Source organism: Mustela putorius, unplaced genomic scaffold (genome assembly GCF_011764305.1).
Source record: "Mustela putorius furo isolate JIRA1106 unplaced genomic scaffold, ASM1176430v1.1 tig00001094_pilon_pilon_pilon, whole genome shotgun sequence".
Taxonomy (NCBI): domain Eukaryota; kingdom Metazoa; phylum Chordata; class Mammalia; order Carnivora; family Mustelidae; genus Mustela; species Mustela putorius.
Genome location: NW_025421566.1, coordinates 1,333,169 through 1,351,517, shown reverse-complemented (window position 1 = coordinate 1,351,517; position 18,349 = coordinate 1,333,169).

Below are 18,349 nucleotides of genomic sequence, written 5' to 3'. Positions count from 1 at the left end.
CGGTAATCCAACACCTGCCAACACACAGAAGGCCAGGTCCAAGTCATTTTCCTGGGCGACTCTTCTAAGTATTTAGGAAGGCGTTGTAATTTCCTCTCATAGATTCCAGAGATGGTAAAGGCGCGTAGACTCAAATCACAAGGATAAGGACCCAATTCAGATAAGGACATTTTAGTAAAGCAATCCCATGTAATTTCAATAAGGAAAGATAATAAAAAATATAATTCTTTCCTTTTCTCCCTGTGACTTACTTTGGTTTTGAGACGGGCAGAATGTTTTCCTCTGATTTTTGTTGTTGTTGCTCTTCTGTTGAGAAAGCCTTCCTATCATCCATCATCCATTACTGACAGAGTATTCACGGATGCTAGTTACATATATGTCCTAGTTCTCCTCCTAATATATCCCACAACTCCTGAACACCCCTTAAGCAGTTCTCTTTTCTGTAACCCTCAACTTGGTTCTCAGAGTCCTGAGTCACTCCTGGCAGGTCTCCTTCTCTGAATTCTTGCTTTTCAGTTTTCCCTTCCTTTATTAAGGGACAAGGTATTCCTCCCGTGGGAAGCCATATGATATTTCCTTTGTCTGCTTGCCTTTTCCATTTCCCATCAGCCAGTCATGGGACATTCATGTCAACTCAAGGTCGAGTGGTTCATTCACTTCGATGGCTGAGGAATACTGTGGTACCGAAATGGACTCAAACTTCCTGATACACTAGTCCTTGCAAGGGCATTGTGGCTCACTCCAAAGGTCTGTTCGAATGGGCATTGCAAGCCATCGGTATAGGCCATCCCTTTCCTTCTGACTAAAGAGACTTGGTCAACATGGCTATACGCATTACAACAACAAGTACAGTTAACTAATGATGACAATGGGTGCGGTCCAGGCCTCTTCCTTAAATGTTAGCTCTGAGCAGAATATCACCCTCGTCGCAGACTTTGCAAAGTGCATTAAGCGAAAGCCAGGTAGACAGAGGCCTAATCCCTTAGCAGCGTGTTTCAGAGCACTAGGAGATGAGGCCACATATGGCACCATATATCGATGCCCTCACCTTTTCCCTTGAAAAGGGATTTTCCGTCCCTTAGTCATCTCTGACCCATAGGCAAAAGACTCTGAAAAAGGATGCTCTCACCCACAGGATGACAAACCCCACGGAGAGTTGCTCATACCCATGAGTCCTCACCGTTTCTTGAGATCTCTAGAAATTGTAGTTGAACTAGGATAGTTTAACGTCTCCGCGGAAATGGTGGCCTAAATGAAGGTATACTGAAAGTCATTTCATTCCTCTTTGTCTCTAGAAAGGTGAAGTGCGACATTATCCCACAAGACACCCTGAGTTCTTGTTCAGGCTCAGAGGGCTGTTGTTCTGTCCTTCCTGGGGCTTCCTACCTAAAGCCATAGGACACCAAGTTCATGGGAGAGGGACAGCTGCTTCAGTGAATCCAGCATCTGTGATGTTACAAAGCTTTGAGGTCGTAGCAACCACTCCTCATCAACCCTTGCCAGATAAGTACACTTGTCTATAGAAGTCATGGGTGGTCAAGAGGACCAGAAGCCTTCCCAAACCACTGCAGACGCCTGGGTCTCACACCAAGGCAGATTGCGAAGTGTGTCAGTGTCAACTTCTCCGTGGCCCATTTCGTAGAGTTTGCTCGAGAATGTCAGCACCAGCCCTCTGGACTCCGGAAAAAGGCAAGCATCCCTCATTCCATCAGGGCCACTCAACGAAAGCTCAAAGTGAAGCCCCACAACCATGCCAAAGACATGTCTGGAGTCATTGACAGCGAGGAATGAGACCTCGAGCGTCTCCAGAAACGGTGCCAACAAGGCCTCCCAATTTTCCAAAATGACCATGCACCCAAGGCAGACTCTACACCCTAGAGCTTAGGTCCAGGATTGACTCATGTACTTGGAGTCCACAGGAGACAACGGAGAGCATGTTGGAGGAGACCCGTAGCCCAAGTGAAGCCATCTGAAAGACTTCCGTGGCCCGTTACAGGAGGACAAAATGTATGTAGAAAAGGGTGCATTGAAGAGGATTCGAATGTTGAGGAACCTTGAGCACTCCTTCAGGGTGGAGCAGCTACCCTCTGTGGAACTGCATGGAGATGTGGCAGCACAAGCCTGACTTCACCCTCTCATGACAATCCTCCAAATGGTTTCATGCGATAAGCACACAGTGCCTCTTGCAGAAGATGGGCATGTTCCTTGGAGTCCCAATAGGATGCATAATGTGTCAACAAGGGGTGAGTACAGCATGACAGACAACAGATGCTGTGATTTGTTGAGGAGATCCAGGAAGGCAAATAACAGGAGAATGAACAAGGGAGCTCCGAGCGAATGTCGGGCATTTTAGGATGGTGGGATGTTCTCTGTACCTGGATGCCCTCCATAGGAAACTAGGTCCAATTTCAATAAAACATCCTCAGGACCCAGTCAATTATTGTTCACTGATTTTGTCTTTGTTATCCTGTACAACTATGCTCATGCTCGTATTGGACAGAGAGGCAGAGAGATCCCTACCAGGGGGTGGAACTGGAGAGGGAGAAGCTTACTTGCTCCTGAGCAGAGAACCTGAGACCAGATTCGATACCAAGACCCTGGAATCATGAGTTGATCTGAAGTACGCCTCTGGTCTGATGGACACAACCTGGGACTCAACCATTGACGTCTGAGTACCTCCTGATTCTAGACAAGAGAGCTGCTCTGTCATTGTTCAAAAAGGCAGGGGATAAGGATTTTGGCTTGGGTTGGTGTTGCCTGAGCTATCTGGCCTGCTTCGAGAGCTGGTATAGCTTTTCCTCTTGAAGTCAGTGACTGGGCTATGGACAAACTATTCTCCAATGCCTATTTGCCCTAAGAGAATCCCTCTATGCCTAAAACAGGGAGACAAACACACAGCTGAAAGTATGAAACCACATGACACCTGGTAGAAAAAAAAAAAAAAAAAAAAGAATAACCAAAGAGGCACATCCACACATTTATGCTAACAAATACATGAACAGAGAGAAAAGGTTAAATTCCCAGACACATAGAAGCTTCCAAGATTAGGTAAGGAAACCTACAAAATCTCAGCTCTCTAGTAGTGACTGAGTCATTTGAAGCAGTGATCCAACACCTGCCAATACACAGAAGTCCATGTTGAAGTCATTTTCCTGGGCCACTCTTCTAAGTATATAGCAAAGGCATTGTCCTGCCTTCTCATCGATTCCAGAGATGGAAGAGGCGGGTAGACTCTAATTTACAAGGATAAAGACCCAATTCAGTTAAGGACATTTTAAGAAAAAAAATCCTATGCCATTTTAATAAGGAAAGATAAATAAAAAATAAATCTTTCCTTTTCTCCTTGTGCCATCTTTGGTTTTGAAAGGGCCAGATTATTTTCCTCTGAATTATTGTTGTTGTTGTTGCTCTTCTGTAGAGAAATCCTGCCTATCATCCATCATCCATTTTTGACAGAGTATTCACGGATACTTTAGTTGCATTACGACCTAGTGCTCATCTTAATATATGCCACAACTCCTGAACACCCGTTAGCAGTTCCCTCATTCCCTGCATGTGTCTCTTTTCTGTAACCCTCAGCTTGGTTCTCATGGTCCTGAGTCACTACAGGTGGGTCTCCTTTTCTGATATCTTCCCTTCAGTTTTCCCTTCCTTTACTAAGGGCAAAAGTATTCCTCTGGAGGCATATATTGTGGGAGGCTATATGATATTTCCCTTTGTCTGCTTGCCTTTTCGATTTCACATCAGCCAAGCATGGACATTCATGTCAAGGCAAGGTCCAGGGGTTCATTTTCGTCCACGGCTGAGTAATACTGTGCTGCCAAAATGGGCCAAACCTTCCTTATCCACTAGTCCTGCAAGAGCATTGTGGTTCACTCCAAAGGTCTGCTCAAATGGCCCTTGCAAGCCATCAATATATGCCATCCCTTTCATTCTAACTAAAGAGACTTGGTAAACATATCTATACCTGTTACCACAACAAGTACAGTTAACTAATGATAACCATGGGTGCAGTCCAGGCCTCTTCCTTAGAGATAGCTCTAATGCAGATTGTCACTCACCTCAAAGACTTTGCAAAGGGGTTTAAGGGAAAGGCAGGTAGACAGGCCCTAATCCCTATTGATATCCATGAGGCCTTACTGTGTCTTGATATCTAGAAATTGTAGTGTAAATAGGACACCTTGCCATCTCTGGGGAAATGTTAGCTTAAGGAAGGGATACTGAACGTCATATTCTTTCCTATTTGTCTAGAAAGTGGAAGAGGGACATTAACACACATGACCACCTGGGTTCTTGCTCAAGCTCAGAGGGCTCTTATTCTGTCCTTCCCGGGGCTTCTTTCCTAAAGCCATAGGACACCAAGGTCATGGGAGAGGGACAGCTGTTTCAGTGCAGCCAGCATCTGTGATGTCACAAAGCTTTGATGTCATTTCAACCACTCCTCATTAACCCACACCGCATCACAACACTTAACTAGAGTAGTCTTGGGTGGGCCAAGAGGACCCCAAGCCGTCCCAAACAGCTGGAGCCGCCTGGTCTCTCACCCAGGCAGTTTATGAAGCAAGTCGGTTTCACTTTCTCCATGGATGAATTTGCAGTGTTTGGTCGTGACTCTCAGCACCAGCCCTCTGGACTCTGGAGAAAGGCAAGAATCCCTCATTCCATCATAACCAGGATAGGCCAAGAATCAATCAGACTGTAAGCAAAGCCTCAGTGTAGGAAATCCTGGCCTTTGTAAGGGTAGGCCCTTCGACTGAATCATGGAGCTTCTGAACAGGAAGAGGGCCACCCAAGGAAAGCTCAAAGTGAACTCCCGCAACGTTGTCAGAGACATGTCTTGAGTTCAACAGGGAGTACTCGAGTACCTCGAGCGTCTCCAGAAACGGTGCCAACAGACCTCCCAAACTTCTAAAATGACAATGCATCCAAGGCAGACTCTACACCCTAAGATCCAGAATGGACTCATGTATCTGGAGTCCATAGGAGCAAAAGGAGAGCATGTGGGAAGATATTCATATCCAAAATGAAGCCCTCTGAAAGACATCCGTACCCGTTTCAGAAAGACAACATATATGAATAAAAGGACTCATTGAAGAGGATTTGGATGTGGAAGAACCTTGAGCACTCCCTTAGGGTGGAGCAGCTACCCTCTGTGGAACTGCATGGAGATGTGGTAGCACAAGCCTGCCTTCATCCTCTCATGACCATCCCCCAAATGGTTTCATGATATAAGCAAATAGTGCCTCTTGCAGAAATGGGCATGTTCTAATATAGCCAGGAGAGGATGTACAATGTGTCAACAAGGGGTCAGTAAGGCGCAACAGACAGCGGATGCTGCAGGTTGGTGAGGAGATCCAGGAATACAAAGAACAGGAGATTGAACAAGGGAGCTCCAAGAGAAGGTCGGCCATTTTTGGATGGTGAGAGGTTCTCTGTACCTGGCTACCATCCATAGGAACCTAGGTCCAAATTCAATAAAACATCCTCTGGCCCCAGTCAATTATTGTGCCTGGTTTTGTTTTTGTTTTCTTGTCAATATATGTGCATGCACGTATTGGACAGAGAGGCAGGGAGATCACAGTGAGGGGGTGGAGCTGGAGAGGGAGAAGCTTACTTGCCCATGAGCAGAGAACCTGAGAACAGTCAATGCCAAGACCCTGGAATCATGAGTTGATCTGAAGGCCGCCTCTGAACTGATGGACACAACCCGGGACCCAACTATTGACTTCCAAATACCTCCTGTTTCTAGACAAGAACTGCTGCTCTGTGATTGTTCATAAATACAGGGGATAAGGTTTTGTCTGGGCTGGTGTTGCTTGAGCTATCCGGCCTGCTTTCAGAGGTGGTATAGCTTTTCCTCTTGAAGTCTGTGACTGGGCTATGGACAAACTATTCTCCCGTGCCTATTTGCCCTAAGAGAATCCCTCCATGCCTAGATTTTCCAGAGGGAATTACACAATGTCGTTCGGCGCTCTGCTTCTGTATATGTTGATGAGAATCACCTGTGCCTCTGATTCTGGACTTTTGTTCCTGCTCCCAGATGAGGGTCATTTTCACCCCGATTTCTCCAATCCATGTTCAGCCCTCTTTTCTTTCTCTCACTCTTACTTCTCCTAGAAGAGGCACCTCTTCAATTCCTTGGAGTTGATGATACCCTAAACTCATTGTCATGTTCCATCATTTTGCCTACTTTCAAGAATTTGCTTCCTTATTTTCTAGGCTTGTTCTTCCCGGTCGCTAATTGGATCCTCTACTTCTGCCATGTTCCCGGACGTTGCATCCAGACTCCTACCAATCTTCTCTTCAGTAGCTCTTTATGTTCTTTTATATTTTCAGTTTTATCTCTGTGGTTTGAGACTCTCTGATATCTTCTATGTTTTCTGATATACAGGGAGTATCCAGGCCGCTGCTTTAAAACCACTTAGGCTTTTTATATGTAGAGATTTCACTCCGATTGCCTAGCCTGGATAATTTCTTCTCTTTTACCTTGGCATCAATTGATTCTTCCATCTTTGCCTTGGATCTCGGTCTCTGTATTCCTCTCTGTATTTGAATTTCTCATTCTGTCTTCTATCCTGAGGTTAATTTATTTATAAATGTGAGATCCCGGAGTGACCAAGGGCTGACCCTTAGGAGATTTTGGTGTGTGTGTGTGTGTGTGTGTGTGTGTGTGTGTGTGTGTGTGTGTATGGCATGCATGCCATTTGCTGTTGTGTATGTCTGAACCTTCCTTGAGACCAGTCAACTGCTAGGGCCCTACTTTCCTGACATTTGATGGGTTTTTGGTCCGGGATGAATATGCTGAGGTTTACCTCGGTGGGCTCTGGTGTGCCTGTGAAAGGAGACATTCCACCAACTCAAAAGAATGCAGGCCTGCAGAATGCTGTGTTCAGAAGAGAGCATGTGGTTAAGGCTTTTTCTCGTGCCCAATGGGAGAGTCTGTTCTCCGTGGACTAAGCATCTTGGACTGAGGAAGGCAGTCCTCCAAGTGTTCCATGGTTGGGATTTCGTTTTGGCAGGCTTGGCAGCATATGTCCTCACTGTCCTTCTTGGCCAATAGCTCTGTCTTGATGCTGCTGGTGAGAGAGCCCCAAATTTCTTATGCCCCCATTCAGTCATTTCCACAAACACTGCTTCTCATGGATGCACTGCCAGGTCCCACCATCTTCCCACTGCTTCTCCTGGTATTGTCTCTGATCATTGTCTCCAGGCTGTCTGCACCTGGTTGCTTGTTGGTTTCCTATGCAGGAAAAACGTGGTGTTCTTTCGAGCCAATGACTGCCAAGCCTGCTGATTTGAAAAATCTAGCCCTCAAGACTTGTGTTTCAAGAACTTGTGCCCTTCATATCCTATGCCTATAACAGCCAATGGCACTGCGATACAGGTTCCTTGTGGGTTCACAGTGAGCCCTGCTTTCCTGTGCCTTTGTCCTTTGAATAGTATCTCTGCCCTCTGATGTATGAACCACACAAATATCCACTGAGCCATGTCTACAACCTTCTCCCTTAGTCTCTGTGACTTCCATTCTCTTCACTGTGGAGATTACTTTATAGACTTCAGTTCATTATCCACCCCATTGCAGTTTATGTTGTCTTCTTTCTGTTGCTTTCATGGCTGAAGACAACCACGAGGTTATTAGACACTACTACCATCTCACTGTCCTCCATGTCACAGCAAATTCTTACTAACATAAGACAGAATTAATTCTTCCACGTGTCTCATGTGGCAGCATTGCGGAGACCATTGGGCTTCATCACATCTATCATTCTCAGAAAGAAAACAAACAGACTATTTGTCTCAGAAGGACAAAACCCAGAAGATTTTACTGCCTTCAAACAGTCAAGAAACATATGAAAAATCAAGTGGTATAGGAAGAAAAAATTTACTCTTATGATGCACAAAAATTTGGTGTTTGTTTGAAGGCAGTTTTGTGAGAATACGTGTTTTTCCAAGAGGAAAATAGATGATGTCCCTTGCAAAAGATGTTCCTAAATGAATGGAATGTGATTTTTCAAGGCATCTCAAATTCAGTTGCTATCCTTAAGAGACCGAATTCTTATCTCTTGAAATTTAATTATAAGTGTTATGTGAAACTCACACAGACCACACACACATTACCACTGGCACATGCACACACAACTGAACACACTCACTGATAAGACACGCAAAAGAGGGAGAGGAAGTGAGAATCACACTAAGGAAGCAACCCCAAAGAAAATACCATAAAGGGGAAAGGCAAAGAGAATCCAAGTCAGAAGCCAACCAAAATGAGAATGTGAACTACTTACCTATCAATAATTCATTCAGTAGTCAGGATTAAAGTCTCCCGACAATACAAACACTTCATAAAAGTGCTGGAAATCACCAAAAAAATAATTATAATAATAAAAAGGCAAAAAAGATCCATAAGAAAGCAAAAAATATTTAAAAGCTCGGCCTTCTGTTGACAATAGGAAATTTCCTTCGAATATAAAGATACCTATGGCTTGAAAGCGAAAATATTGGGAAGACGTAGGTTACACTATTGCCAAGGGGAAGAGAGCCAAAGTGATTGTGTCTACATCAAATGGAGCGATTTTATGCCTCCGAGAGACAAAAGATTAGCAGAAGGTGTTTTGTCTTGATGGAGCATCCAAACACCAGAAACCTGGAAGAATTGCCAACATATACACCAAAAACATGGGTTTATCTAAACGTTGGAAGCATATGAACAGAGAGGAAGGGAGATGGGGACTTTAATCCAATATTGTTGGGGGACTATATTATCCAAGTTAAGCACAGGACAGATCATCTGGATGGAAAGGTGGTAAGGATTAACAGACATTCACATTGGCTCTCTAGACCTCCTGAGCTATGGGGATACATGAGTAAGATTGCATATCTGAGGAGCATAAGATATGTTCTTCTCAAAGGCTGACCGAACTTTTTATATCACAGGTCATGAGCTGGAATCCAACTCCAGGGGTAATTAATGGAAGAGAAGTCAAAACCTATCCTGTGCACTTATGATCGTGAAGGTATGAAAACGGGAAGATATCACTTTCAAATTGGACATACAGCCAGACACTAAAAGTAGGAAAACACACGTCACGAACTAGCAATGAATGCAAGAAAGAAAATCCAAAGGAAAAGCAGAAAGAGCCATGAACAAAGGAATATCAAGAAACTTATGGGGTGATGCCCCATTTGATGGGGAAACCATCTAGGGTTAATGCGTGCATTTCCAAAAAAAAAAAAAAAAAAAAACCGCCCCCAAAAAAAAAGTAAAGCAACCTACCTCGATGCTGAAGGAACAAGAAGAAGAAGAACCAAATTCCAAAGTTAACAGAAAAAATGGAATCATACATAGAGTTATCGAAATAAAGGAAATACAAACAAACCAATAGGAAAAAAATCAGGAGATCTTACAATTCAGTGTCTTAATCATGAACAAACTGCAGAAGCCATTGCTGGGATAAAACAGGGAGACCAAGAACACAGCTGAAAGTATAAAACAACTTGAGAACTGGTAGAAAGGAAAAAAGAATAACCTAAGAGACACATCCACACATTTATGCTAGCAAATCCAAGACCGGAGAGAAGAGGATAAATTATCAGACACATAGCAACTCCCAAGATTAGGTCAGGAAACCTACAAAATCTCAGCTCTCTAGTAGTGACTGAAGCGTTTGAATCAGTAATCCAACACCTGCCAACACACAATAGGCCAGGTCAAGTCATATACCTGGGCCACTCTTCTAGGTATTGGGCGAAGGCATTGCCATGTCCTCTCATGGATTCCAGAGATGGAAGAGGCGGGTACACTATAAGTCACAAGGATAAAGACACAATTCAGGGAAAGACATTTTAGTAAAGCAATCCCATGTCATTTCAATAAGGAAAGATAATAAACAATATAATGCTTTCCTTTTCTCCCTGTGACTTCCTTTGGTTTTGAAAGGGCCAGATAGTTGTCCTCTGAAGTTTTTGTTGTTGTTGTTGCTGTCCTGTTGAGAAAGCCCACCTATCATCCATCATCCGTTTTTGACAGAGTATTCACGGACGCTTTAGTTGCATGTACGTCCTAGTGCTCCTCCTAATATATGCCACAACTCCTGAACACCATTAGGCAGTTCTCATCTCTGTAACCCTCAGCTTTGTTCTCAGAGTCCTGAGTCACTCCTGGTGGGTCTCCTTCTCTGATTTCTTGCCCTTCAGTTTTCCCTTCCTTTACGAAGGGACAAGGCATTCCTCCCGAGGCACATATTGTGGGAAACCATATGATATTTCCCTTTGTTTGCTTGCTTTTTCCATTTCCCATCAGCAGGGCATGGGACATTCATGTCAAGGCAAGGTCCAGGGGTTCATTTTCTTTGAAGGCTGAGGAATACTGTGTTGCCAAAATGGACCAAACATTCCTTATCCACTAGTCCTTGTAAGGGCATTGCAGCTCACTCCAAAGGTCTACTCGAATGTGCCTTGCAAGTCGTCGGTATAGGCCGTCCCTTTCATTCTGACTAAAGAGACCTGGTCTGCGTGTCTATACCCATTACCACAGCAAATATAGTTAACTAATGATGACAATGGGTGCAGTCCAGGCCTCTCCCTTAAGAGTTAGCTGTGATGCCGAAGGTCACTCTCCTCGAAGACTTTGCAAAGTTGATTAAGGGAAAACCAGGGAGACAGAGCCATAATCCCTGGCCCTGGATTTCAGAACACTAGGAGATGAGGCCACAGACAGCACCGTATATCAAAGCCCTCACCTTTTTCCTCAAAAAGGGACTTTCCAACCTTACTCATCACTGACCCATAGGCAAAAGACGCTGACAAAGGATGCTCTCACCCACAGGATGACAAAACCCATGGAGAGCTGTTGATACATACGAAGTCTCCTGTGTCTTGAGCTCTCTAGAAATTTTAGTGGAAATACGACACCTTTCTGTATCTGGGGAAATATTGGCTTAAAGGAAGGTATACTGAATGTCATTTTCTTTCCTCTTAGTCTGGAAAGGGGAAGTGGGACATTAACCCCCAAGACAACCTGGGTATTTCATCAGACTCAGAAGGCTCTTGTTCTGTCCTTCCTGGGGCTTCCTACCTAAAGCCATAGGACACCAAAGTCATTGGAGAGGGACAGCTGCTTCAGTGAATCCAGCATCTGTGATGTTACAAAGCTTTGAGGTCATAGAAACCACTCCTTATCAACCCACGCCTGATAACTACACTTGGCTGGAGTAGTCATGGGTGGGACAAGAGGACACCAAGCCGTCCTAAATTGCTGGAGCTGCTTGTGTCTCAAATCAAGGCAGTTTGCGAAGCAAGTTGGTGTCATCTTCTCCATGGCCCAGTTCGTAGTGTTTGGTCGTGACTGCCAGCTTCAGTCCTCTGGACTACAGAGAAAGGCAAGCATCCTCCATTCCATCTTAACCACGACAGGCCAAGAAACAATGAGGCCTCAAGCAAAGCCTCAGGGGAGGAAATCTGAGCCCTGCACAAGGGTCAGGCCATCCCACCCTATCACGGTGTTTCTGATCAGGAAAATGGCCACACAAGGAGAGCTCCAAATGAACCCCCGCAACCGTGCCAAAGACATGTCTGGAGTCTTCCACAGCGAGGACACGAGTACCACGAGCATCTCCAGAAATGGTGCCAACATGGCCTCCCAATATTCAAAAAGGCCATGCATCAAGGCAGACTCTACACACTTAACCTTAGGTCCAGGATGGAATCATGTACTTGGAGTCCACAGGAGCAAACGGAGAGCATGGTGGAAGAGACCCAAAGCCCAAGTGAAGCCATCTGAAAGACTTCCTAGCCATTTCAGGAAGACAACTTTTATGTTCAAAAGGACGCATTGAAGAGGATTCTAATGTGGAAGAACCTTGAGCTCTCCCTCAGGTTGGAGCAGCTACCCTCCTAGGAACTGCATGGAAATGTGGCAGCACAAACCTTCCTTCACCCTCTCATAATCATCCCCCTAATTGTTTCATGAGATAAGCAAACAGTGCCTCTTGTGGAAGATGGGCATGTTCTAATGGAGCCCCGAGAAGATGCACAATTATCATCAAGGGGTCAGTACAGCGTGACAGACAGCAGATGCTTCAGGTTTGTGGGATATCCAGGGAGACAAAAAACAGTAGAATAAATGAGGGAGTTCGATGCAACGGTTGGGCATTTTAGGATGGTGAGAGGTTCTCTGTACCTGGCTGCCCTCCACAGGAACCTAGGTCCAAATTCAAGAAAACATCCTCTGGCACCGATCAATTAATGTACCTTGGTTTTGTCTTTGTCATCTTGTCAAATGATGCACATGCACATATTGGACAGATAGACAGAGAGATCGCAATCAGGGGTTGGAGCTGGAGAGGGGGGAGCTTACTTGCCCCTTAGCAGAGAACCTGAGACCAGAGTCATAGCCAAGACCCTGGAATCATGAGTTGATCTGAAGGACGCCTCTGAACTGATGGATACTACAAGGGACCCAACATTTGACTTCTGAATACCTCCTGGTTCTAGACAAGAACCGCTGCTCTGTCATTGTTCAGAAATGCAGGGGATAAGGATTTTGGCTTGGTCGGGTATGCTTGAGCTATCTGGCCTGCTTTGAGAGCTGGTATAGCTTTTCCTCTTGAAGTCAGTGACTGGGCTATGGACAATCTATTCTCCGATGCCTATTTGCCTAAAGAGAATTCCTCCATGCCTAGATTTTCCAGGGGGAAGGACACTATTTCTTTTGGTGCTCTGCTTCTGTGGAAGGTGATGGGAGTCCTCTGTGCCTCTGATTCTGGACCTCTGTTTCAGCTCCCAGATGAGGGTCATTGATAGGCCCGATTCTCAAATCCATGTTCAGACCTCTATTCTTTCTCTCACTCTTACTTATCCTACAATAGGCACCTATTTCCTTTATTTTTGGATGATGATTCCCTAAGCTCATTTTCATGTTCCGTCATTCTTACTTCTCTCTTAGAATTTGCTTCCTTATTTTCTAGGCTTGTTCTTCAAGGTTACTAAATGGATCCTCTACTTCTGCCATGTTCCCAGCTTTGCATCCAGTATCCTACCAATCTTCTCTTCAGGAGCTCTTTAGGTTCTTTTATCTTTATCAGTTTTATCTCTGTGGTTCAAGACTCTCTGATATCTTCTATGTTTTCTGATGTATAGGAAGGATCCAGGCCGCTGCTTTCAAACCCACATTGGGCGTGTTATATGTTGAAGCTTCACTCTGATTTCTTAGCCGTCATCCATTCTTGTTCTTTTTCCTTGGCATCTATTGATTCTTCCATCTTGTATTAGATCTAGATATCTGTCTCCTCTCTGTATTCGAAATACTTATTCATTTTTTCTATCCTGTGGGTAATTTATTTAGGTAGAAGAGATCATTGAGTGACCAAGGACGGGCCCGTAAGGTTTGTCTAGTGTGTGTGTGTGTGTGTGTGTGTGTGTGTGTGTGTGTGGGCATGCATGCCATCCTATGTTTGTGCTGTGGCTGACACTGTCCTTGACACCAGCCATCTGTAGTGGCTCTCCTTGCCTGATGTTTGGTGTGTTTGGGGCCTGGGCTGAATATGCTGAGGTTTACCTTGGTGGGCTCTGGTGTGCCTGTGAAAGGAGACATTCGACAAACTCATCAGAATGCAGGCCTGCAGAATGCTGTGTTCAGAAGAGAGCATGTGGTCAAGGGATTCTTCTTGTCCCTATGGGAGAGTCTGTTACCCTTGGACTAAACAACTTGGAGTGAGGAAGGCTGTCCCTCACGTGTTCCACGGTTGGGATTTCGTGTGGGCAGAGTAGGTAGCTAAGGTCCTCACCATCCTGTATTGGACAGTAGCTCGGTCTTGATGCTCCTCCTGTGGTAGCCCAATATTTCTTATAACCCTATTAAGACAACTCCATAAACACTGCCTCTCATGGATGCACTGCCAGAACCCACCACCTTCCCACTGCATGTCCTGGTATTGTCGCTGATCATGGTCTCCAGGTTGTCTGCACATGGTTGCTTTTTGGTGACCAACGCAGGAAAAACACAGAGTTCTTTCGAGTTTATATCTGCCAAACCTGCTGATCTGAAAACTCCAGCTCTCAAGACTTGTGTTTTCAAGAACTCGTGCCCTTCAGACCTTCTTCTCCTCACAGCCAATGGCACTGGGAAACAGATGCCTTGTGGTTTTCCAGTGTGCCCTGCTCTCCTGTGCCTTTGTCCTTTGCAAGGGAGCACTGCCATCTGATGCATGAACCAACGAAATCTCCTAAAAGCCATGTCTCCAACCTTCCCCCCTTAGTCTCTGCGACTAACTTTCTTCTTTGTGGAGATTACCTTGTAGGCTTCCTGTCAATTTCCATTCCGTTGCAGTTGTTGAGGTCATCTTCCTGTTGCCTTCTTGGCTGAAGACAAGCACGAGGTTATTAGACACTACTACCCTCTCACTGTCCTCCATGTCACCACAAATTCTTACTGAGACATAAGAAAGAATGAATTCTTCCACTTGCCTCATGTGGCAGTGTTGCGGAGAGCATTGGGCTTCGTCACATCTATCATTCTCAGAAAGACAACAAACAGATGATTTCACTCCCTCATGACAGTCAAGAAACATATGAAAAAGCAAGGGTTATAGGGACAAACAATACGACACTAATGAGGCACCCAATCGTGGTGATTGTGTGAAGGCATTTTTATGAGAATACATGTTTATTGAAGAGGACAAAGCGCCAAGGTATTCCTTATGAGGCACATATTGTGGGAAGCCATATGATATTTCCCATTTTCTGCTTGCCTTTTCATTTCACATCAGCCAGGCATGGGACATTCATGCCAAGGCAAGGTCCAGGGCGTTCATTCTCTTCAACGGCCGAGGAATACTGTCTTGCCAAAATGGACCAAGCCTTCCTTATCCACTAGTCCTTGCAAGGGCATTGCAGTTCACTGTAAAGGTCTGCTCGAATGGGCCTTGCAAGCCATCGATATTAGCCGTACCTATCCTTCTGACTAAAGAGACATGGTCAACATGATTATACCCGTTACCGCAACAAGGACAACAGTGATGAAAACGGGTACGGTCCCAGCCTCTTCCTTAGGTTTAGCCCTGATGCAGAATGACACTCTCCTCTAAGACTTTGCAAAGGTGTGTAAGGGAAAGCCAGGTAGACAGAGCCTTAAACCATTAGCCGTGTGTTTCAGAAAACTAAGTGATGAGACCACAGACAGCACCATATATCTATGCCCTCACCTTTTTCCTCGAAAGGGGACTTTCTGTCCCTTAGTCATCACTGAGCCATAGGCAAAAGACGCTGAGAGAGGAGGCTCTCACACACAGGATTACCAACCCCATGGAGAGTTGTTGATACCCATGAGAACTCACCGTTTCTTGAGATCTCTAGATATCGTAGTGGAAATAGGACACTTTGCCGTCTCTGGGAAAATGTTGGCCTAAAGGAAGGTATACTGAACATCATTTTCTTTCCCCTTTTTCCAGAAAGGGGTAGTGGGACACTAATCCACAAGGCATCCTGAGATCTTGATCAGACTCAGAGGGCTCTTGTTCTGTCCTTCGGCGGCTTCCTACCTAAAGCCTTAGGACACCAAGGTCATGGGAGAGGGACAGCTGCTTCAGTGAAGCCAGCATTTGTGATGTCACAAAGCTTTGAGTTCATAGCAACCACTCTTCATTACATCACACCTGATCACTACAATTGGCTAGAGTAGTCGAGGGTGGGCCAAGAGCACCCCAGGCCCACCCAAACCGCTGGAGCTGTCTGGGTCTCTCACCAAGGCAGTTTGCGAAACGAATCGGTGTCACCTTCTACATGGCCCAATTCATAGTGTTTGGTCATGATTATCAGCACCAGCCCTCTTGATTCCAGAGAAAGTCAAGCATCCACCATTCCATCTTAACCACAACAGGCCAAGAAACAATCAGGCCTCAAGCAAAGCCTCAGGGGAGGAAATCTGAGCCTGGCACAAAGATAAGGCCCTCCCACACAATCATGGAGCCTCTGAACAGGAGAAGGCCCACCCAAGGAAAGACAAGTGAACACCCGCAACCGTGCCAGACTTTTCTGGAGTCTTCAACAGGGAGGACAGAGTACCTCGAGCCTCTCTAGAAATGCTGCCAACATGGCCTCCCAATCTTCAAAAATGACCATGCATCAAAGGCAGACTCTATACCTTAGGTGTAGAACCTTAAATCCAGGATGGACTCATGTACTTGGAGTCCGCAGGAGCAAACGGAGAGCATTTTAAAAGAGACCCATAGCCCAAGTGAAGCCATCTGAAAGACGTCTGTGCCCGATTCAGGAAGAAAACTTATATGTCCAAAAGGACCCATTGAAGAGGATTCGAATGTGGAAGAACCTTGAGCACTCCGTCAGGGTGGAGCATATACCCCCTGTGGACTTGCATGGAGATGTGGCAGCACAAGCCTGCCTTCTACCTCTCATGACCCTCAGCCAAATGATGCCATGTGATAAGCAAACAGTTCCTGTTGTAGAAGATGGGCATGTTATAAAGGAGCCAGAAGAGAATGAACTTGTGTCAACAAGGGGTAAGTACAGCATGACACACAGCCGATGCTTCATATTGGTGAGGAGATCCAGGAAGATAAAGAACAGGAGAATGAACATTGGAGCTCTGAGCGAAGGTCTGGTATTTCAGGATGGTGAGAGGTTCTCTGTACCTAGCTGCCCTCCATAGGAACCTTGGTCCAAATTCAATAAATCATCCTCTGACCCCAGTCAATTATTGTGCCTAGTTTTGTTTTTGTTATCATGTCAAATGATGTGTTTGCACTTATTAGACAGAGAGACCGAGAGTTCACAATCAGGGGGTAGAGCTGGCGAGGGAGAAGCTTACTTTCCCTGAGCAGAGAACCTGAGAACACAGTCATTGCCAAGACCCTGGAATCATGAGTTGATCTGAAGGCTGCCTCTGAACTGATTGACACATCCTGGGACCCAACCGTTGATTTCTGAGAACCTCGTGGTTCTAGACAAGAACCACTGCTCAGTCCTTGTTCAGAAATGCAGGGGATAAGGGTTTTGGCCTGGGCTGCTGTTGCTTGAGCTATCCGGCTTTCTTTGAGAGCTGGTATAACATTTCCTCTTGAAGTCAGTGACTGGGCTATGGACAAACTATTCTCCCATACCTATTTGCTAAAGTGAATTCCTCCATGCCTAGATTTTCCAGGGGAAAATGACACTAGGTCTTTTGGTGCTCTGCTTCTGTGGAAGGTGATTGGAGTCTTCTGTGCCTCTGATTGTGGACCTCTGTTTGTGCTACCAGATGAGGGTCATTTTCAGCCCCGATTTCTCAAATCTATGTTCAGCCCTCTTTCTTTCACTCACTCTTACTTCTCCTTCAAGAGGCACCTCTTTCAATTCCTGGAGATGATGATTCCCTAAGCTCATTGTCATGTCCTGTCATTCTCCCTTCTCTTTTAGAATTTGCTTCCTTATTTTCTAGACTAGTTCTTCCAGGTCACTCATTTGATCCTCTACTTCTGCCATGTTCCCGGACTTTGCATCCAGTCTCCTACCAATCTTCTCTTCAGGAGCTATTTATGTTCGTTTATCTTTATCAGTTTATCTCTACGGTTCCAGACTCTCTGATATCTTCTATGTTTTCTGATGTACAGGAAGTATCCAGGCCGCTGCTTTCTATACCCCATCGGGCGTGTTCTATAGAAGTTTCTCTCTGATTGCCTAGCTGTTATCATCATGTTCTTTTACCTTGGCATCAGTTGATTCTTCCGTCTTTGCCTTGGATATACAGTCTCTGTCTTCCTCTCCATATTCTGAAAGCTCATTCTTTTTCCATCCTGAGGTTAATGTCTTTAAGAAGAGGAAATCCAGGAGTAACGAAGTACTGGCCCTTAGGGCTGATGGGTGTTTCTGTGTGTGTGTGTGTGTGTGTGTGTGTGTGTGTGTGATGCATGCCATCTGCTGTTGTGTTGTAGCTGACCCTGTCCTTGAGACCAGTCAACTGCAAGAGCCCTCCTTGCCTGGCGTTTGGTGTGTTTGGGGCCCGGGCTGAATATGCTGAGCTTTCACTTAGTAGGATCTGGTGTGTGTGTGTGAAAGGAGACATTCCACAACCCAATAGAATGCAGGCCTGTAGAATGCTGTGTTCAGAAGAGAGCATGTGGTCAAGGCATTCTTCTTTTCCCCTATGGGAGAATGTGTTCTCCTTGGACTAAGCATCTTGGACTGAGGAAGGCAGTCCTCCAAGTGTTCCACGGTTGGGTTTTCGTCTTGGCAGGGTAGGCAGCAAATGTCTCATCATCCTCTCTTGGCCAGTAGGTAGGTCCTGTTGCTACTGTTTTGAGAGCCGAACATTTCTTATGCACCCATTGAATCATTTCCACAAACACTGCCTCTC